At 38.9% G+C, this 23,918-nt stretch overlaps 2 protein-coding genes across 2 annotated transcripts in view; one reads left to right on the plus strand and one right to left on the minus strand.

Annotated features, from left to right (window-relative positions):
- Fak (protein tyrosine kinase 2 Fak) overlaps positions 1-23,918 on the plus strand; it is a 330,869-nt gene that overhangs the window by 186,808 nt on the left and 120,143 nt on the right. The window lies entirely within an intron of this gene.
- Positions 1-23,918, minus strand: part of LOC135708017 (ninjurin-2-like) — a 379,282-nt gene that overhangs the window by 183,900 nt on the left and 171,464 nt on the right. The window lies entirely within an intron of this gene.

Here is a 23,918-nt window from a genome sequence, read left to right on the forward strand (position 1 = left end):
CGGAATACTTTTTCCTTCACTTCTGGGCTTCCGATCGGTGGTCAACCGTTCCTCGAACCGCTTAATCACTCGCGACACCGTGGAATTTGCGATTTCCAACTTTTTAGCGATGGAACGATGCGAGAGATCCTTGTTCTCGTGATGAATGCGCAAGATTTTATCACGCACGAGCTGTTCTTTCGACTCCATTTCCGCGAGTTTTGATCACAGAACTTTAAAACTTGCAGGATGTAAATAATGCACTATGAACTAAATCCACCCAAATTTTCATTAAATTCTACCCAACGGTTAAAAAGTTAGAGCAATTTCATAGTGTGGCAATTTAATCGTGGACACCCTTTAAAATTGAAATATCGCCAATAGCCCCTATATAGGACAATCATAGAAGACTGCACCCTATTCCAACTTGTCATATTTCATTTCATATATGAATAAAGCAAACCTCCCTCCTTGTTCCATCACAGCAAACATCACTAATCGCAACCATCTGAACGCAACTGCAATTCCCTACGCATGAAAGTACATTCACGCCTTCCTACATCATTTTCGCAAGTCGTTTTCCATTTTCCACATTATGGAACGATTTTTAATGACAGATAAACTGCATTTCCGCCGACGACTCCGACGACGACGACGACGACGACGACGACGACGACGACGACGACGACAACGACGACGACGACGACGACGACGACTGCCGATTGCATCGCAATCGCAATTCACTGCAGTGCATTCACCACCCAGACATTTGTCGGAACGAACGGTTCACTGCAATTTTGAGATCTCTACCGCTTACGCCTAACATGGATCAAATCGCTATGGGAGCATGATTTTCTTCTCTGTTAGTGACGCCTCTCGCTCGTTGGTGAGGCAGTGATTATAAATTATTTAGATTAAGATGTATATCTGGATCCCTCTTGGTTTTTCTACATTTCCTTCAGCCGATCACTACAGTCATTGCGCGTTTGGTATAGTTGTAAACTTTTCTCGCCACTCGGCTGATAATTTAACGACTTGAATGCGTTCCTCCGATGACAATCTGCAAGATTGACGGTTCGGTTCTAATGGGCTATGCCAGGAGGGAGAATGACTGCGAAATGTGACTCCCTTCAGGTTCCGACCCTGTCGATTCGGACGAACGAGTGAATTTAAATGCCGTTAATTCAACCGGTGTCGTTAATTTTGATTGCTTTTTTCTGCAATTATAAAAATATTAAATTACGCACTCGTGCTTTCGTCAGCTTCAACACCTCTTTTATTTGCTTTACTCACTTCCAGGGAAACCAACAAACGATGTCGTATATTAATGAGTTGAAGTCGTTGAAGTGCATTAATAACATTCCATTCAATTGTCAACTCCACCTACTGGCATGTTTAGTACCAATAAATTTTAGTCATTCTTGAGAACTCGTCTTGCTTGTACTTATTCATAATGATTCAATAAATAGTAATCCTCGTACCGAAGAACTTACAAGAAGTTCAAGGATACCGAACGTTTAATTATTTTCCGACAAGACACAGCGTCGAAGATAGCTATCTTCCAAATCCTAATGAAATTCCTCACGGTTTTCATCGCTCTGGAATCGTATTCTTGTTGTTGTTAACATCCACCCCGGGGGTGCACTGATTGATATGATTGATGGCTCTCCTTTGTTCTCAGCAGTTCGCGCTCCACAGCCAAGGTTTCCAAAAAATTTAAATTGTCCCGCCAAAGAAAAATTTCTCATGACAAATCAACAGCGCTCGACTCTGTCAGATCCATTTAGTGATGGACAATGGAACTCAGAGTCCCTCAACCACTGTTGACTAAAGTGGGATTTTTTTTTGCGTTCCACAAAGGGGATCCATTGGTAGTCGAGAGGTGTGTTCCATGCCAGTAGGTATCATGTTACAGCGAGCGAGGCAGCACATTCACTTTCAGCAGCAGCGTGATCCTTGCAAAAACGGACTCATGTCAGTTGGCTTGTTGTTATTTCTGCCGACTGACTTGACTGTTGAAAGTGCGGTACGAAGTAATACGAAAGGAAAAACATAGAAAACACGATTATACGCCATCCACCACGAGCGCGCGCTCAACCAACCACACCCCCCCACCACCGCCTTTCTGATGATGAGGAGTGAGAGTAGGTACTGCCCTCCGTCTTGATTGGGAGAGAAGGTATGGAGTGAAAAAGCACCCAGTAATCACATTATTCAAATTCCACGGTCATGTTTAAATCGACAGCAATCACTTCAACTATGAGAGCGAGCGGCTGCTGTTCGGCGCTGGTGTTGAGCTGGATCACCGTGGTTTTGCGGTAGAGTGGTTAATTGAAACAATAAAGTGTGCTTACTACTACGAGAAGTAGCACTGCGACCCTCTTAAGTAAAGCTGTAGGTAAGTGGAGGAGCTCAAGTGTTATACAAAATATTAGTTGCGTAGGGCGGTAAATCGCGTTCCGTAATGAGTATGCAGAGGGTTGGCTAAAAACAGCCTTTGGAAATGTATTGATCTCGTGCCTCACATAATAAATAGATGCCAGATCAGTCTAAAATAACTGAGATCTATCAGTAATTATTATCGATCATGCTGGGGAGGCGAATTCGATTCATTGTCCACACGAGAACCTCTTTTTGGGCGGGATTTTTTTTCGGCATTCATGAGCATAGGGTAAAATTGTGCTTGCCATATAATATACAAAGTCATGTAGTGGCGATTTAAAAAGTACTTCTTCTTCTTCTTCTTCTTCTTATTCGCATTTCAAGTGTATTGCTTATCGCATATACAGTCAGGAATTCTTTTTGCCGGATTCCTTATTGGTGGTATCCCTTATTGCCGGGCTATCGGCGAATAAGGATACCCACAGCTTATGGGATTTCCACTAATAGGGGCTGTGGTGGATTATCTCATTTGTTTCAATATATAGAGCTATACTGTCTTCGACAAAGTTGTTGCACTAAGATAGACCAACAAGCCTGTGTCATTGGATTCAGGTTTAATTGGGAACTTCGCCACTAGAAGCGCATAACTTTTATGTTACTTATGACGGGTGCTGTAATATATGGATCATAGGTCCAACATAGAATATTTCGTGATCCTGGCCATATAGAAAGTTACTGACTTCAGCAAAGTTGTTCAAGTGACCAAGTCCTTTCGGATGGTGGCCATATTAGTTCAGAACTCTGACTACGCAGCGCTAGTATGCATATGAGCTTGCTATATATGCTGTATCTCAAAATCCTGGCCATATAGAAGGTTACTGTCTAGCAAGGTGTTCAGGTGATCATGTCCTTTTAAATGGTGTTCCTATTAATTTAGAACTATCTCACTAAGCAGCGCTAGTGTGCATGTGAACTTCCTATATGAACTGTATCTCGAGATCCTGGCCATATAGAACGTTGCTGTCTTCAGCAAAGTTGTTCAGGTGACCAAGTCCTGAAAACCGATTTGTACCTTCCTTAAAAGTTGTCCTAGCTCGCTATTCTACTATCTATATGCAATTTTCACACTGCCGTACTCTAACGGAACTATCAACTTTATACTTTCATCTACTCCATCTATCGTATAAAAATTACCACTACAGTCTGTTATTTGAAATTAGCATCTTCAACTATGTAAATCGTTGAATTCACGCAGAAGTTATACTAAAACATATAGTCAATGTTCCTTAATATGTTATGTCTGGAAAGCTTGTCCATATAAGATGTTGCTGTGTAATGTGAGGACACGAACCCGAACCTCACAATATGGGTATTTTCGGAAAGGGAACGACGTGTAGAGGCTGAAAATGGATGCCAGACGCAAATTTGGAATCCAAGATGGCGGCCATCGGTTCAAGAAAAACTGTCAAATACCCTACAATATGGGTATTTCCGGAAAGGAGCTGACGTGTAGAGGCCAGAAATCGATGCCAGACGTCATTTTGGAATCCAAGATGGCGGCCTCCGGTTCAAGAAAAACTGTCAAATACCCTACAATATGGGTATTTCCGGAACGGGGACGACGTGTAGAGACCGGAAATTGATTCCAGGCTACATTTTAGAATCCAAGATGGCGGCGATCGGTTCAAGGAAAACTGTCAAATTCCAAAATATGGGTATTGATTTTGGATAGGGAACGACGTGTAGAGATCAGATATCGATGCCAGACGCCATTTTGAAATTGAAGATGGCGACCTTTGGTTTAGACTTTTAATGGGCACGACGTTCATAGGCCCAAAATCGATGTTTGCCACCATTTTGAGATCCAAAATGGTGGCAATTGGCTTTCGAAGGGACATTTAGTGGCTATGGATTGGACAGCCTCGTATCAGTTCAGCACAATTAACGTGAACCGAGGTTTGGCGATAATTCACTAGGAAGATGAATTTTTGCTAATTCATGTTTTAGGGCATTTTGGAGCTCAAAATTTTGCCTCGCATTAATTTTCCTGAATAATGCTTACCAAGCATGTTGCGTAGAATTTGTATAATGTGTATAACGTATCATTGAGCAAGATGACAACGTTTCGACATCCTTTAGCAAATCTTGCATTTTTGCACTCTGTTCGACATTATTGTCCAATGTGCAGAAGCTGTCGAACTCGAAGAGTTGATTTATTTTGAACACGATTTTTGCCGTGGTGGGATGACAATATAATCCATATTCATTGTAGATGGGTCCAGTTTGCTAACAATTTCATCTGCAGTAGCCGGTTCATCTCTTATGATTTCGTTGATTTCACCGTATTTTAATTTGTTGAATTTCGAACATGATCTGCAAATCCTCGTTGTCGTCTTCATTGCATTGTCAATTCGCGAAATACGACGGAAAAATTACAAGCAAGTCGTCCTTTAGAACCACATCCAATCAGTCGAAACAATTCTTGATGCTGAACTACTTTCGTGTATCCGCTAGTGAAAGGCCTTCATTCTCGGCTGTTTGCAGAATAAAACTATAGCTTCTCTTGACATACTCCAGCTTGAAATTTTTGATGATGCCTTGATCAAGGGGTTGAATCAAAGACTTGATCTTTGGTGGCATGTATAGAAGCATTATGTTGGGATTGCTTATGGTGGGTGGATGCAACGAAGCGTTATCAAGGAGCAGCAAAGCCTTGAAGCTAATGTTCTTGGCTGCGCAAAACTTCTCCAACTGTGGTGAGAAGCAGTCGTTTATCCAGTCTTCAAATAATTCTCGGGTCATCCAACCTTTCTTGTTGCCACGATAATGCCCAGGGAGATTTACTTCCTGTAAATTTCGCTTTAGAAAAAAACATGATTGAGAACCCTTGTTTGTCCCCTTTCGGTCCCGGTATTGTTTTCAGATGCTCTGATACATAAGATCTTTGAAGCGTTGTTTTTTTAACATTTTTGTTTCATCACAATTGAACACTTGTTTAAGGCAATACTGAACACTTTCAATTTCTTTTTTACCAACGATCAAATGGCATCGGTTTTCGGTCTCTACACGTCATCTCCTTTCCGGAAATACCAATATTGTAGGGTATTTGACAGTTTTTCTAGAACCGATAACCGCCATCTTGGATTTTAAAATGATTTCCAGCCTCTCTACACGTCATCCCTATAAGGTTTCGTGTCCTCACATTGCACAGCAACATTTTATATGGACAAGCTTTCCAGACATAACATATTAAGGAAGTTCATGTGCACAGTAGCACCGCGTAGTGAGAAAGTTCTTAAACAATATGACCACCATCCGAAAGGACTTGGTCACCTGAACAACTTTTCTGAAGACAGCAACGTTCTATATGGCCAGGATTTTGAGATACAGCATATAGATCAAGCTCATATGCACAGTAGCGCTGCGTAATGAGAGTTCTGAACTAATATGGCCACCATCCGAAAGGACTAGGTCACTTGAACAACTTTGCTGAAGATAGTAACTTTCTATATGGCCAGGATCACGAAATATTCTGTGTTGGACCTATGATCCATATATTACAGCACCCGTTACATAAAAGTGAAGCGCCTCTAGTGGCGTAGTTCCCAATTAAACCTGAATTCAATGACACAGGCTTGTTGGTCTATCTTAGTACAACAACTTTGTCCAAGACAGTATAGCTCTATATATTGAAACAAATGAGATAATCCACCACAGCCCCTATTAGTGGGAATCCCATAAGCAAGGTTGCAAATACTCATTTCAGCTAAAACAATGTTTTTTTTTTAATTATGAAATAATTAGATGCTATGATCATATTTTGAATAGGTAAGATACAAGAAGAGGTTGCAAAGAATGTGTTTGAAAAAAAAAACTGTGTATTTCACTTCATGAGAGTCACAATCAGCGATTTTTCACACACTCGCTCACTCACTCAGCGATCAGCAAATCGCTGATTGTGACTCATAGAAAGCAAAATTTACAGGTTTTATGTCTCAAACGCATACTTTGTAACCTCTTCTTGTAAGTTACAAGTAAAACATGCCATCATACCATCTTTTGGTTTTATTATTCCGAAAAACATTATTTTAGCTGAAATGAGTATTTGCAACCTTGCCCATAAGCTGCGGGTATCCTTATTCGCGGTTCCTTATTCACGCCCCTGTTACCCCGGCCATAAAGAATTCCTGACTGTAAGCTTATTGCGTGCTCTCATCTTAGTGATTTAAATGCACTTCCACAGTTATTAATTGAGAGCTTTCGCTGCCAATACCAATGCGTGAATTCGTATTAACCGCTTCAAACTAGGGAACAACGAATAGAAGATTAGGACTCACATAGATGAAGACTAACTAACTCATTTTTTTTTTCTTGTTTCAAGATCATCCTTCGTGGACAAAGCCGAGTCTTGTCACTTATAACAAGGCATAAAAAGTAACAAAGACTAAGACGTGTTCCTTTGATTACTGAAAAATCCTGTTCCCCTAATTTTAAGTAGTCAGGACTAGGAATCAGTGGTAGATCTTACATTCCGTAACGTACCACGAAAAGGTGATCTACCCACGTTACGGGACAGACCTAACTTAACTTCAGGAAGATTTCAAGAACCCTAAGAAAGTTCCGAGAATTTCAAAGTAGTCCAGAAGAGTACTTCATTGAAGTCTTGGGAACTTTAAAGAAGGCTAGAGAACATCAGGACGTTAAAAGGATGTTTAGGACAGTTTCATTTATTTAAAGGCAGTCCCAAGACTTTCAGGAGAATTCAGAGAACTTTACTGCCCATAAAAGCATACCAGTCCCACGTGGATGTTTGTCATAAATGAGATATCCATTAGAATCTATTGTATGCTGCTGACATTTCACACTGTGCACTAAAAATTACATGTTTTGATCAGAAAATATCGTAACAATAACCAAAACGAACTTATCCCATCCATAAAAGTCTACGGAGAAATAAATATTCATCAGTATTTTCCCGGTTTGCTGTTTTTCCAGATGGGACTGATATGCTTTTATGGGCAGTTAAGGGATGCTCCGAGATCATTAAGATAAATCAAAGAACTTATAAGGGCAGTTCAATCAATTTCAAGGAAATTGCAGGAACTTTAAATAAGTTCCATAAGTTTGTACAGATACATGAACATTAGCCAATTGTGAACAGATTTTAAGGGAATTCCGTGATTATCATGGTAGTTTCAAGAACTTCACAAAATAGCAGGAATCTCAGCGAAGATCAGTGAACTTCTGAAAAAAAAAATTGGAGATTTATTATTTTCAGGGAAGTTCTGAGTACTTCAATGATACGATCTGAGATATTCAAAGCAGTTCCATAAATTAAGGAAAACTTTAGGATGTTTCAAGGAGTTCAATGGAATTATGAAATATTCCGAGAATTCAGATGCCCAGAGAAGTTCAGGAAAAATTAAAATGTTTAGGCTTTGTTCCGTGAGCTTTTAATAAGTTTTCATAACTTAAGAGATATTACAGGAACTTCAAGGAATGTCAAGGAATTTCAAGCCAATTAAATTATCTTCGGTAAAACTACAGGGACTTTTAAAATATATTGAAGAAAATCAGGGAAGTCTAGAGAATTTATGGGGAGTTCAACAATCTTTCTGGTAGTCTTGATTACAAAAGAAAACCACATTACACATCAGTAAAATCACTGTTGGAGAAATTTTAAAATGATGATGAAAGTATTTACATAATTTTAGAGTGTTGTCATGAGCTTCGTGAAAATTTTGAGAATTTAAAGGAAAATCTTAGAACAATATTTAATATTTCGTTTAAATTTCAGGTAAATTTCGGGGACTTAGAGAAGTTTCAACAATTTAAGGAAATAAATAAAGGAAATAACTCAAGGGAACTTAAAAAATTTCGTAAAAACTGCGGCAACGTAATCGAATTCCAGAGAACGTCATGAAATATAAGACAACTTCCGGGAAATTCTGAGCAAATCCGGAAAATGCAAAAACATTTTAAAGGAAGATCCATAAGCTTCAGAACTGTTTCAAAATTTTAAGGAAGTAAATTTCAAAAAGATCTCAAAATTTCAAGAAGTTAAAAAATTTCAGAGATGTTTAAGATTTTTTCAAAAACTTCATAGAAGCTCAGAGATAGTTCGAGGAGAACGAGAACTTTGGAGATGTTCCGAGAACTTCAAGGAAGATCAGAGAACCTTAGGACAGTTCCATTAATATCAGGAAAATTTCAAAAAAATATAATCAAGTTTCAAGATCTTCATGGAATTGATAAAACGTTCCTTCAATTTCAGACAAATTACGGGAACTTCAAATATGATACATGATCGTTAAGAAAATTGAGGAAAGTTTAAGGAAATCCAGAGAATATTTAATATTTCAGTGGAAGTACCGGCATAACCGGAATGGCATGACAGATGGAATGCATGGGCTAACTGTCAAAAAAAACCTGAAAACTTATCCATTGTGCCTTAAGAACGAGCTGTCGTGTACTGCACAAGACGGCAACGTTGCATGTCGTATGACAGCCTCACTGTGGGCTGTCGCTTATAGCTCAATCTTAAGGCTGTTGTAGGAAAAAGAAAGCGACAGCCGTTGGAATACTGTCATGAGGCGGTACTTTTGGTATGCCTGGTCATGGCTACTCAGGACGATTAGAACACATTTGTGACATTTTGGTCGCTGGGAGCCGGTTCCGTATGTTTCAGATTGTATTCGGAACACTCCTTACCCCTCAAAACGGTAACTTTCAATGGGTTTTGAATACCCCCAAAATATGAGCATCAATCATCATTAATTACTCATTTCAGGACCATTACAATATACATAGGAGACATTTGGGTCAATTGGGCTCTGTTTCAGCGTCACTGTGGGCTGTCGCTAATAGCTCAATCTCAAGGCTGTTGTAGGAAAAATAAAGCGACAGCCGGTGGAATACTGTCATGAGGCGGTACTCTGAAAGTTTTATCGATACGCGCAATATGAAAATCAAACGTCATCAAGTTCCATTTTAGGACTTGATTTAGGAACATTTTCTGTGATTCTGAATGGCAGCCCTAAGTATGCACCTTTAGAATTGAAAAAACGATCCATAAAATATTGAAAAACGTTCTTTAAAAAACATCCAAATGATCCTTTCATAAGTTTAAGGTTCATTGCTGAATGTTTTATGGATCATTTGCAATATGTATATGGGTAATTCTTACAATTTCAATGCTCATTCATTAGACATTTAGCGGTACATTTTTACAATAGTGTTGCTAAATTTTACTGAAAATATTGATCATATTGATATTTTTAAGGATCATTCACACTTTTTAAGACATTTCCTACGGTGTTTTATGGATCATTTGGGTGGTTAATAGGGAGCGTTTTTAAATTAACTGTAGCAGAAAGTTATTATTATTAATTTATTTCATAAGGCTCAACCGAATTAACTTTACAGAGCCGAGGATTCTTGTTCACTATACAATACATCTTAAAACTATAGTCAAAAGGTACAACACAATAAGCATTATATCTTCCGCCATCCAATAAGCCTCCTCTACCAGAACGGTAGCTGCTTCCAGTGGTTTACTTGTATGGCAGATTCGCCAACGAGGATCAGAGCGCTTCCATTGTAGCAATGGAAGCAAAACGTGGTCAGCACTCACACATTCATCACAAAACGGTTGCTTTGAAAAAGTCGACGACGCATCGACAGAAAGAACTGCTGATGAAGAACAATGAGGAGGACCACACAATGGTTGCTGCCGAATAAACAGACGATCGCGTGACACACATTGAGAGTGGTCTGCTTCTGTCGACAGCCGAGTGAACACTGTTTTTAAATTAGTTATGGATCATTTATTGGTTTTAATACTCAAAAGTATGTTTACCGTTCTGAATCATTGTTATTGGCCCTGAAATAGATAGTCATCACATTTGATACACCCTGCGAAAAATATGGATATTAAAAACCTTCTATTCGGTCCAACAATTAACACGAAATCTAAAATGACCCATCGTTTAAAGGTTCATAGTTGAAAATCCAAATCGAATAATTCCGCAGGACTATGGAATTTTCCGTAGATCTGGCAGAAGTTCAACGGAAAACGTAACGTATCAAAGCTTGCAATTGAGAAACACAAGACGCTTACAAATACCTGAACAAATAATTGCTGTATTGCGGCAAATAAAAACTCTTCTAGCAGTTAAATTTGCCCTGACAATGTTTAGAATCCAGATAGAAAGCATAAATTAAAGAAGCAAATGTTAACCTTCAATCTGTTTGTTCAAATTAGAAACCAGGCGTCCAACCGGTTTAGAAATAAATCTCCCGCAAAACTTTTATTCGATTCCTACACTCGTTTCTGTTTATCCAATTTATTGCCTTTTTTTCTGTTTGTTTCGTCTTCGACCTTACTCTATTTCTGTACCCTCCTGCTATGTTGTATATCTATATTCAGAAGCAGCCGAATGGACGTTGGAAGAAATATGCACTTACATGCACTTACACGGGAGCAAAGCACTCACCATCTACCGGCTACTATACTGACTGGGTGCTGCCGGCAATTTTTGCTGCAATGTTGTACACATTGCCAGATAAAAGTGTAATTTAATTAAATTTACCCTAGCGCATTTTATCTTCATACTGTTCCAGTGCAGTTCCTGGCTCTCACATTGGTCAACGGCTATAGGATGAAAAGTTTTCTTGTATATGTTCGGTGCTCCTCCCCTGCAATCACAGCTACCGCATATTGCGGGACACTTGCAGACTGAAAAGTCAGGATAAGTTTTTTGTTTTGTTTGCAGGGCCGCTCTAGAAGAAAGTGAGACAGTCATTTGTCTTCTGTCTAACTTTACCAGCTGGCGTGTGAACGTTGGGGGCAAAACTGTGAGGGTGTGGCAAAACACGTGGAAACATTCCCGCGCCCATTACACAGGGTGGAGATGAAAGCTCAGATTTAATGGGTTTTCAATGGCCGCCGGGAGTTGTTCAGACTTATTGCTCATTTCTCTTTCCAGAGCAATGACTTGACTTGTGTGGAACGATCCGGGAACGAAAGATGCATGAAGGAAGTAATTAGCTAATTTTTCACTGACAGAGCGTTGAAGATCGTGACATATTACGGCCGAACCGGATGGACAAATGCTCATTTATTTCGGACCAACGAACGCTGAAAACGTGACAACCTGCTTCGTTCCGGATCAAACGTGTTGGTTGGGCCATGAACAAACCTACAAAAAAATATAACATTTGCTGCCGATGCTGTTTCTGCATGAACCGGTACTTAACGCCTCTTTGAACTGCATTTTAATGCAAATGTCGGGCCCGTGGGCTCCATGTCCCAGAAAGCGCCCACGAGCCACGCAGGTCTTGCTTGCGTGTTACCATGGCTGCTAGTACCAGCAACCACCTCGGTGCAAGTAAAATACTGATCCAAAGCTCCGGCTAATTGACCCCAAAATAAAAGGCCTGTTGGTAAATATCGAAAGGCTTTGCTTTCTTTGTAGAACCAACCAAACCGAGCTGGCTAAGCTCTATTAAATTTTAATAGCATTCGTTTACGTCGCTCATAAATTCTCCATTTAAATACACATATGCTTGGCTGGGGCAAAGCAAATCGCACACTGCTCACAAGAACGGATTATGCCATTAAACTTGAGATTTTATCTAATTCATTGCCCCTTTCTATATCGTACATACGTACAGCCAGCAACATACGGTGCAAAAAAAGGCGCATCATCGCGCACTGTTTGCTGTATCATCATATCAAAAGCAAAGTAAACGTGAGGTGCACTGCGAATAATAATAAGTGCAAATGTGCAACGGAAGATGCTCGGCGGCTCAACGCAATAACATGGCGATGATGACGATGACGAAATAGGAACGAGTTGAAAAAAAAGTGCGCCGCGTGCCGGGGTTTACTTTGATGTTGGCGCTAGCTGCGCTACGGGCCAAAAAGTTCCAATGAGCTGTGACAGTTCCATAATACAACCATTGAATGCAGGAGAAGGAGGAGTAGAGTTCAATGTGTTTCAACACATCTGGTACGGTGCAGATTGCGTAGGAAGTTCCTAGCGAGCATTAGATTAATGTGACTGTTATCACCTACGCGTTCATCTGGAAGATTTAGAAGCAGATGATGTAATGGATAGACAGCTATCATTCAAGCTTTTGACATTTCATTATAGGGTTAATGGATGTAATGTTGGCCTAAATGCCCCTAATTTGGGCCCATACATAAATTCAACAATCGACTATATTTTCAATAGCGACCAAACATATCCATTAGTACCGTCCCAATGACGCGTTCATCTAGATAAAATTGATAAATAGCAGATTTTTAGCGATGGGCCCAATCTTAGATCCATAGGCCAACATTAGAGCCATTTCCTCAAATTTAAAATTATATTTTTACCTACATCCCGATTCTATTACAGTGTTTTATTAATAATAAGCGAGAGCGGTAATAAATCACCGCATGTCCCGATACCATACGGCTGGGTTGATTCCTGGTTCGGTTCTAGGAATTTTTATGGTTGAAAAATGTCCCGACTTCCCTGAGCAATAGACTTGCCACAAAATTGGTACTCAAACCATGCTCTCAATTAACAACTGTGGATGTGCCCAAAGAACACTAAGGTGAGGGCCTGCGTAAAGTCTGTTTAAAAGAAGGGCCAGACGGACTTCGTTACTAAGCCTTTGATCCTTGGTCTTAACCAATGGGGACCACTGAGGGTGGGTTATACATAAACCTCTTTTCCTTTGTGGCGGCAGCTCGAGCTTGAGACAGTTAACGTTCAGGATCGGCCGTGGGCATGTGATTTTGATGCCCGATCATGAACTCAAAGAACACTTCATGCCAATTAACTTTTTGTTTTGTTAACTTACGGATATGTGTGTGTGTATGTATGGGTAACTCACTGCGGCTGACCGGAAGTGAGCCCTTGATGTTCATTGGTGGAATTGCTGGTAGAATACACCCGTAAACGGCGGACTGGCACAGTTCACGCCGAACAGCCGATCACCGGCCGGATTGACGAATCGCTCGCTAGGATAAATAAATAAATAAATAATAAAAATTATCACACTTCGGACTGATGCAGACAACGCTTGAAGCCCGATTGCACACCGGATTAATGGATCGAATGTCGATTTGCCGATCGAACTCCGGATTGGCGGATCGCACGTACATTGAGTGGATCGCAAGCTGGACTGGCGGATCGCACAGGCATCATACACCGGACTGGTGGATCTCAATTCACTTTGTCGGATCACACATGATGGTCACTAAGACCAAGACGGTAGGGGATGGGTTCTATTGGGAAATCGTCGTAGGGAGGGGATTAGGATGGTCAGTGCTATGGGTGTGGGTAAGCAATGGGCGATCTTGGATCGAAACACGAAATATCGATTCTTTTGGTTCGATTAATCGATTTTTTAATCGATCTCAACTACGACAAAAATCGATTGGATCGGTCCATTTCATTGGATTTTTGTTTCGATCCAAAACAAAATTTTCAGTGCATTTACATTTGCAATTTAGTATTGATTTTTTTTTTCTTCAGCTTTGCACATCACTTACCTTGAACATGAATTCTGCAAACAACCAGTGTGACAGTTCAGTAGGCAAAAACTAGTAATCGTATAGGGGAAATGCAGGTAATGTCGGCCTAAGTGTCCTTAATTTGGGCCCATACATAAATTCAGCAATCGACTAAATTTTCAATAGCAACCAAAAATATCCATTAGTAACGTCCCAATAAAAAATTAAAAAAATAATAGTAGTTTGAGTTTTTGATATTGTGGGTCAAAAGCATTGCGATGTCAAATCACGGAATAGTTTTCGCCGGGATCGCTACAGGCAGCTTCAGAAGTTACCCACCTTCTTTAGCAAAATACAATTGCGTGTGCTCGAAGCAGTACATTTTAACTATATACCACCAAATAATTATCATTGTAACATACACGGCACAAACGCATTGAATAAATTAGGGAAAAATCCAGCGGTAGTCCGCAAAACTCCAGCCATTTTTCGAAGTTCAGCGTTTTTCGGAAACCGGAAAATTCTCACTTTGTAAACTTCACTGCACTTCCATGATCGCGATAGACCTTTTTAATTCACCAGCAACGTAGAGGGCACCACGCTAGCTCGAGAGGAAACGTCAACCAAACTGTTTGTTTAAATCGGAATAAGGATTTTTCACGACGATAATTGAAGCATTTTCCATTGAACATCTTGCCAATTTCAATCAGTAATTGTTTTATTTACACATCTGAACTGATTTGCACCTAAACTATTTACACACAAGAAATCCGGAAGATTATAACCACTAAGGCACTATTGGAATTTTGCATTTTTCTCAACAAAAATATTCCTGAACACTAGCAGAATCCTTACAAATTTTTACAAAAATGATACAGCATTAAATTTTTCAGCTATAGATCAAGCTTTTCAGCATCTCAGATGAATCAATTTATCAGGAAAAATGAAAAAGTGTTCCGCTTCGAATGTCTCTTGGCAAACATTTTTGCTCACAACACTTTTTTTGGCGTTCTCATGTTCACCACTGGAGGTTGAATCGATCGCTTAGTTTCTATTAAAAAGGCGTATAGGGCAAAACATGGCAATGCACTGTATATTCCATAAATGTTATTTGAAATTTAAGGAAACATAGTTGACCAGTTCACTGAGAATTCAAACAACGTAAACAAACGCATAGCGTAGACAATGATAAAGTTACGCAGAAAGCTGATACAGTTTGCTCCGCGGCAAGTGTTTGCAGTTTTTGTAAGAAAACAGATCACGTTGCCAAATCGTCTGATAATATTTCCGCTTATCTCTGTATGTAGGATTACTAGCAAGAACCAGAGACGTTAAATAGAGACACGCATTACCTGAAGCAAGAAGAACCAAACGAACCGTCAAACACTGAACCAAACGAGCAAAGTAAATAAACATTACTGTTCGCTCAATTTACCAGAAAGTATTGTTCTCAATGATGAAAAAAGTGTTTAATTATTTTCAACAAATATTTGATATCTGTTATTTCTGTATTTATTGTTGATGCAATAAAATACAACATTTATTAGTGATGAAAAAAACATATATGACAAAAGTTATATGTACTGTCATCGAGTGACTGTCATCTCTCGTCTTCGCTTTATTTTTGCAAAATGTTGCCGCGCACTTCATTTTTATTTAGTTCCGGTCGAACGTTCAAATTTTCTAAACAGCATTGCGGCACTGTATGAAAGTCATTTGAAGCCACTCCAAGAAACATGGTTGCCAGTGACATTGCCAAAAGATCCCTAAAAAACCGTGCTGCTGTTTCGACAGAAATCTTCATTGCGCGTCTCTATCAACGCAAGAACGAGAAAGAGAAAGTTTGAGGCTTCAGAGACGTTTATAGACCTTTTTCACGTTTAAATGTCTTTCTCTATCTAGCACACATGGATGAACGGACGGTTTGTTTTCCCACTAATCTGTTTCTCTCTTGCTCGCGCTCATTCGATTTAAATGGTGCAGTAGTGTGCGCCGATTAAACATCAAAAAGCTCTATAATCGTCTCTTTGTGCGGCTCTCGTATAGTACTTCGCATTCTCTTCCGCTTCTGTCTTTCACACGAGAAAGTCCTACGGCTCGCTCTGTCAGAGAGGCTATTCTCTAAAACTGGTGAAACCACACATAATTAAAAAAACGACTCAATGCAAAACGCATGGCTCAATTAGCTTTCTTGGGATCCCTCTCGGATGAGTTTTGGGATATCTGAATTAATTACTTTCCGTACTAACCTGCTTTTACATTCCGACCATCTAATCGTTTTGTCTTGTATGTTTATCTTTCGTTAAGGGGGATTTCCGGTTCAATATTTTCAAAAAATCGATTTTTTTTTTGCATGAAATCAAAGCTAAACATGTCTAGAATATGTGGGTAAAAGGATATTTCGATCCGGCAAATATTTACGTCGCTACAGGCCTTTGAGTGCATCGACCTCCCGAGCGGTATGGGTCGCGCAGGTATAAGAAAAAATGTTTCGCAAACTTTAAACGCGTTTTTCTCGAAACTACATTTTTCAAAACTGCGAGCACTCTAGCTTTTGAACGGTTCAACCAATTGACTTCGTTCTTTGCTTCCCTTATTGAAAACACTTTTCTTCATGGAATGAACTATAGACTCAAGGAGAAATGTGCAATTTTCGATTTTTCACAGCCTGTCAAAGTCAAAAAATCGACCGAAAAAAACGACTTTTTTTCAAATGCCCGCCATTTTGCCAAATTTTGAGATTTTTCAAAGATTCTAGTTCATTCTATTCTCTGAACTATACTCTTCAAGAAACTGAGCCGATTTTCTTTCTAGGTGACGATTTGCGACCTCTAGGCTGCTCGCAGTTTTGGGAAGTACCCGCCGGGCAGCCGCCATATTGGACGCCATTTTGGATTTTTGGACTTGAAAAAATTCCCAGTTGTAGAGCAAGAATGAATTAAGATTTGACAAAAAACTCTGGTCTCTAACTCTTACCAGTTCCCTGGAAAAAAAAATCCAAAGTTTAGGTCAATTGAACCGGAAATCCCCCTTAATCTTGTATGTTTTCGTTAATCTTGTATATCGATCATTTAATACCAATAAAACGAATATTATATCATTTACCCAATCAAGACACCTGAGCAAAAACATCCACATAGCAAATGAAATCAAAATAGTTATTTACTATATTCTCATAATGTAAGTATGTTACACTCATAATTTTTACTGCGTACGTACTACACAATATATTTCTAAATTATATCAATCATCACACTAAATGACTATTATAAGTTAAATGTCCTAACAAGATAGCTTATGTAACGTAATATCAACTTTAAACTGAACTTGGCGTTAATCGGCACCAACTTTCCTTTGATAGATAGCATTTCCATCCAACTCTGAAAATTGCAAACTTCGCGTATGAAGTAACATAAAAACACTTTTAATTACATAAATTTGAAATTACTTGCGCCCCTGATATAAATGATCAGGGATAAAAAAATCGTTAAATTTGAACTCATCAAGTCATTCAGAATTTTTTTGAAGTGAATCAGTACCTTTCGAATTAATCTCAACAGTTTTGGGATAATTCAGTTCTTTTATAAGTGATTTTGGAATGGTTCAGAGCTATCCGAAGTGATTTAAATATTTTCCAAAGTGACGCCGAACATTTCTGCATTGATTCAATGATTTCAGAAGAGATTCCGATTATTATTAGACGTGATTCAGTATTTTCCGATGTGATTCCGAACATTTCTGAAGTGAATCAGTATTTTTTTTTATTTATTTCCAAAGACGCAAATTCTATCTTTCCCAAGCATATTCAGCACGTTTTTCAGCTTTTTCAACATTTTTTATGTGTTTCTGAACGTTTTGGGGGTTCATGCAACATTCCAATGACGGGCCTTATGACGGGTAGTATATATGTACCCAAGTAACCAACAAGCCCGCTAATTCGCCTTTTTGCAATGTAAGGCTAATCTGCGGCTAATATACAGCTTAGCATGCCCATGTTAGCCATGGTATATTGCAAAAAGGCGAATTAGTGGGCTTGTTGGTTACTTGGGTATAGTGGTGTCACATCGAATATAGCTGCGATTGCGGCAGTAGGAGTTGAGTTGTAGGTAACGCTCTAGCCCAGTGGTTCCCAACCTTTTCAGCTCCATGACCCCCTTTGTGAAGAATTGGGTGTTCCACGGCCCCCTGGAAAGTAGGGGAAATTGCTCTAATGTTGGCCTATGAATCTAAGAGTGGGTCCATCGCTAAAAACTTGCTATTTATCAATTTTGTCTAGAGGAACACGTCCTTAGGACGGTAGTAATGGATTTTTTGGCGCTATTGAAGATTTAGTCGATTGCTGAATTTATGTATGGGCCCAAATTAGGGACGTTTAGGCCGATATTACATCCATTTCCCCTACCTTGTATAAATAATACTGAGATGAATAAAAACCATTCATTTGATCTGTTAATTATTCGTTTTATTTCAAAATACTATGTTAACAACAGCCAACAACGCGTTTAGTGCGATTGTTGTAGATCTCAAATCTAGTTACGATGCTGCGTTTGTGATCATGCCAATCTCATATCTTCGTCAACTTTCAATCTGTTTCTTGTCATGGTTTTAATGTGGAGAAGAGTTGAGCTCGTACGTACGTACGTACGTAGATGCAATTGGGACAAGGATCTTCAATGTCTGCCAGGAGACTTTGGGATACGACATGGCCCGCCAGAACCATTGGTTCAAATCTTTTTCACGGAACAAATCACGAGATGAGGAATCATTTCTCAGGTCCAAATATTCACCCTGTGTCACATCCATTGAGGAAGAAAACGGATTGCGGACTACATAAGCATCTTCTTGTATCAGTTCAGGGAGACACAGCTCACATTGATAATCTAGTGAGTGAAAATGAGCAATAATTTATGATTAAAGATCCTAATTTAGCTCGTTCGCTCTTTTGTCAGTCATACTTCAGAGTCTATGGAACATGACAACATGTCTAATATTAACCTTTCGGGGCCAGTTTTGCTTGAATGCTTGAAGATCCTCTTGGAAGTGAATTAGATGGGTTTGCTAGCCCTCTGGGATGAACTAGCCATCGGCTAAAAATATCATTAATAAAGTATTAAAAAAAAAGTTTACTGGCCCCGTAGTTACGAGTCCAGCGAATTTTGATGCACAAAAATGTGTTGAACAAGCGTGGCGCTTATGCCAACCTTCCACACTAAAATTAACAATGAAATCATTTTACCTTTGAAATTCCAAGAACATTTAGATTTCGTCCTTCAATTCAAAAGCACGGTTGAGAAAATTACCGTTGGACAACCAGCTCACAACAGTGTAGAGAAGAAGAACCACGTGATCTGAATTAATGTGCTTGTAGAGTTCTTTGAATAAACGAGTGTTCAGAGCTCCAGATTTGACGTAGTTAACAATGTTGATGACAGAATCAAGTACTTTTAACATTAGTTCCGGCAGAGTCTTGCTCTTGCTGACAAGGGCATATCGAACACATGTGGCATATGGATCAAGCTCTATAATAGCTTTCTGAAGTCTTGATTTGTTACCAAGCATTGCTAGAGCGCCATCGGTATTAACTCCACTTACTTTTTCCCACTGCAAGCCACCCGATTGAAAACTTGTTTTGAATTTGGATAGAAAATTGATGCACTGCATAAATATAAGAATTATGATTTATTTGAGCCACTGATCACTTCATATTTACGTACATTACATTTTCATACTAATAACGACTTGTGCGGATCGATTCATGTAGGCTTTGAGGGACCTTTTTAGAAACTTTCAAGTTGATAACAAGTTCCGCTGGGAACTATATTTCGGCCATATTTTTAGCCTTGCCTGAAGTTCCTAAGAAGTGCTAGTAGGGATACTTTTTGGAACATTTTTTGAACTTCAAGTTGCTAAGAGTACGCATCGGAACTTATTGGAGCCTGTAGTTCCTCGTGTGCTTTCTATATCTTCTAAAGTAGCCAGAAAGTTCTGTTGGAACTTTATGTGCACTTTATGGAACTTGAAAGTGGGTTTTACCGTGGAATGCGTAACTTTTGGTTGCTTATCCCGTCCACCCTCGTTCCACTGTGCATCGTGATTCCACGTAGTAACCTGATATCTATTTATTTATTTATTTATTCGTCAATCAATCAAATCGTAGACTACATTAACATTAGGACTTATGTCTATGACTTCGCAGGGTTCTGAAATATATTTTTAGTTCTGTTGAGGGCATATTTAGGTCAATCATTTCACAATGATGATTATAAACAGTCATCATCTGATTTACAGGTCTAAATTTAGCGTAATTGGTCCGATGGCGATCTACTGCGAACAACTGTCGATTGCGTAATTGTCGGGAAGGTGCATACAAATTTAACCTTGACAATAGATCAGCTGAGTCAATGCGTTGCGAAATGATATTGTTTACTAAATAAATCTTTGCGTAATCCAGACGTTCTTTCAATGTTTGAATGGTGATCAACAAGCAACGTGCTTCATATGACGGGAGAGGAAAAGGCGTCCATGGATTGACTCTATTCGTTCTTTATGCTTTTTCATATAAGGTGACCAAACAACGCTACAATATTCTAATATTGACCTCACATAAGCAACGTAAAGTGATTTTATTGTATAAGGAAGAATCTTTAAAGTGGAGACCGAAACGTTTTATAAAATTAAGCATATTGCCTGCTCTATGTATTATTGTGTTTTAGTGGTCGTCAAATGTCAATTTAGAATCTAGAATAACTCCTAAATCTCCTACATTTTCACATTTTTGAACATTTTCATAACCTAATGTAATACGAAGATTTTGTTTGTTTAGTTTTCTACTGTACTTTGTAAGATAACATTCTTTAATTTTTAGTTTCAATAAACTTTTACTACACCATCTGTTAAAAAAACATGTGTTTCATTCTGAAACACATGCATATAGTTATTACTTCCTATTTCTTAAAATAGCTTCATGTCATCATTCATGTCAGTATTCCGATATTTTTTAAAATAAGAGAGACGTCATTAATGTACAAAATAAAAAGAAGGGGACCTATATGCAATCCCTGGGGAACCCCTGACGTGACATGAATTGGCTTAGATGGTTTTCTCGTTGAATCTTGCAATTTGCTGGTGATCATCTAAATACGACTTAATCCAGGTGAGGAGCTTCATCTCAATTCCCATTTTTTCTAATTTAAAAAAAACAGCATTGGGAGATCAATTCTGTCAAACGCTTTGCTGAAATCCGTATATAGAGCTTCTACCCTAGTAGCACGCTTGTCACATATTGGATGTAGAAACTTCTTTTCGACTTATTTCAGTCATAAACAAGTTGTTGCAACTTTTATTAACGGAAGTGTGCTACTCGAGTACTTGGTTACCTCTATCCATTGCATTTAATACGAAGTCCACAAATTCCAAAAGGTTTGTGATGGTTGCACGGCCTTTTAAAAAACCGTGTTGTGCACTAGTGATTCTTTGTTTTATTTGGCCAAAAAATGTCTGAATTGATTCGAAGAGTATTGGAATGCTCGAAATGATAGCAATCCCACGATTATTTCGAATATCGTATTTTTTACCAGATTTATATATGGGTATTAATTATGATTTTTTTCCATTCCTTCGCGAATATACCAGATTCAAGTGACATATTAAACAGCCAGAATAAAGGGGTTTTGAGTTCAGTTGCTTAGTTTTTCATAAAAAATAGGTGAGATTCCATCTGGTCCTGACCCTTTAGTGGCGTTCGAATCTCGTACGCCATTCCAAATATCATGAACCGATCATTATTAACGCCAACAGTAGTTGAAAAGTCAGGAAAATAAGAAAAATATTCATTATCTGAAAATTTCGTGTACGTTTCTTGAAAAAATGGGACGAAAAGATTACAGACAGTGCCAATGAAATAACATCATTAAGTTGATCACAAATACTTTAACACTTTTCAAGATTATCACGATTTTTATGTTTTCTGTATATTTTGTGAGCTTTTTGTTTACGATTTTTCAAGTTAATTATATGATTATTGAGCCAAACCGGATATCTTTTAGTGAATTGTTGTCCAGCAACTTTCTCAAAATATCATAACTCTAGCCAGAACTCTCAATAATTCAAATGGAATGATTTAGCTCAAAGTTTCATCGCTGCAATTTGATACTATACTTCTGTACAAACAAATCATTTCCATAATCCTAAAACACGTTCGCTTCTTTTCATTTTTTTTTGCAGGTAAGCATCAAAGAACAAAGCATCCAATCGTCACACCCAACCCCTAACCACAAAGTCCAACAATGTATTGGTGTGAACATACAACTCAGAGCTTGGTAATTAAACCGCAAAGTAAATAACATCAAAACTATAAAACTCACCTTTCATAACATAATTTCTCAAGCGTCACCTGATCGCGTAGGTTGCACTCATTTACATCCTCCGAATGCCTTTTGCGCGACGCGAAGAGGCGTTCGAGTATGTATACAACAACACACCTTTCACTGACTGAGCCAGCAATGCATTCTGCACCATGCGCAATATGCAACGAACGCGACTTCACTCACTCTTACTGCAGCAACAGCAGCCAGTGGCGGCGACATAGGACGCGTTGCCCGTGTATGCATGTTTAGTGCGATCGTTAAAATAGAGCATGTTTATTTGCCATTCGCTACAGCAGAGGCGTGTACCCGTCGTCGGTGTCGTCGTCATCGGTCAGGATCAGTTTGAGTTTGAGCTTCCGCAGCAACCGATCCGATCGGCAGCCTTTCGTTTTCTTCGACAACAGCGGAGGCGACAAAAAAGAAAACCCGTCCGTCTGGATCGACTCCTCCGGTGCCCCTAGCGAGCCAAGACGATCGTTAAAGCGTCGCCATCAATCAGATCTGCAATGTTATCAATTATTTACTCAATTGATGATCGGACTTGTGATCCCGTCTAGGCCATGTCACTAAGCGCCACCATCGATTTGTTTAGTCAATAGTATTCACTTTCCGGCAGTCTACACACAGTCTTCTTACTTGAACCTTTGGAAACACGGTCGCATGATGCGCACCGGTGACTGCAATTCAGATGTTGTGTTTGTATGTATTAGTGATCTCAGTTCAGATTTGTCCTTTGAACAATCTTATTCTTTGTCTGACAGGCTACCATGACTTGTCCAACAAAATCATAACATTAAATTGAAAGTTAACCAGATGGACTTTCGTTTTTAATCCCTCGAGAGATAGGACCAGAAACAAGAGCGAACGCGCTAATCCACTCAATAAATTTCAGCTTTATGCAAATTCCTCAGTGTACAAATAAACCGCCTTGTGCAAACTAGTAACTGCATGCTTACGCCATGCGAAGTGACCAGACGAAAGTGAAGAGAAGCAACAATTATTAGCAGAATATTAAATCTTTGAAGTAATCCTGGCAACCCTACTAAAATTCTTTCTACCGGCTGTAGACTTTTACACTGACATTGGCTACAAATTCCCCATTCTTCCAGCTGCAGTTAATAGTATATTTCTTTTTCCTTGAGTCAGCAGCTTTTGCTGTAAGGCGGTCTCTTTTTCGTACAAGAAGGTAGCCCCTTTTGCGATAATTAAAGCCTGTCCATAAGTCGGTCCTTTGTGCTGGATCAAAATGGAAGCAAGGTTGCAAATACTTATTTTAGAAAAAGAAAATGTTTTTCGTAATTATGAAATCATTAGATGTTATGATAATATTTTTTATTTGTAAGATACTAGAAGAGAAAGCAAAGTTGACAAGTTTAATGTGTCAAACACATACCTTGCAACCTCTTCTTGTAAAAGATGTGATCATTGCATCTTTTGAATTCGTTATTCCGAAAAACATGTTATTATGCGAAATGAGCATTTGCAACCTTGAATGGAATGCACTGGAGGACCAATAAACGGGGTTAGCTTCAAACATTTTAGACCAATTAAGATGAGACGAACACAGACTGGAAAATCAAATTTTGCCTGCAGTCATTTCATCCGGGGTGGATAAAGAACGAAGAATGACCGATCAAGCATCAAATTAAGTGAAACCTTTTATTGAACATCCTTTTTAA

This window comes from Ochlerotatus camptorhynchus, unplaced genomic scaffold (genome assembly GCF_037179485.1).
Source record: "Ochlerotatus camptorhynchus isolate MF236.1 unplaced genomic scaffold, CSIRO-AGI_Acam_v1.1 ptg000324l, whole genome shotgun sequence".
In the NCBI taxonomy this organism is placed as follows: domain Eukaryota; kingdom Metazoa; phylum Arthropoda; class Insecta; order Diptera; family Culicidae; genus Ochlerotatus; species Ochlerotatus camptorhynchus.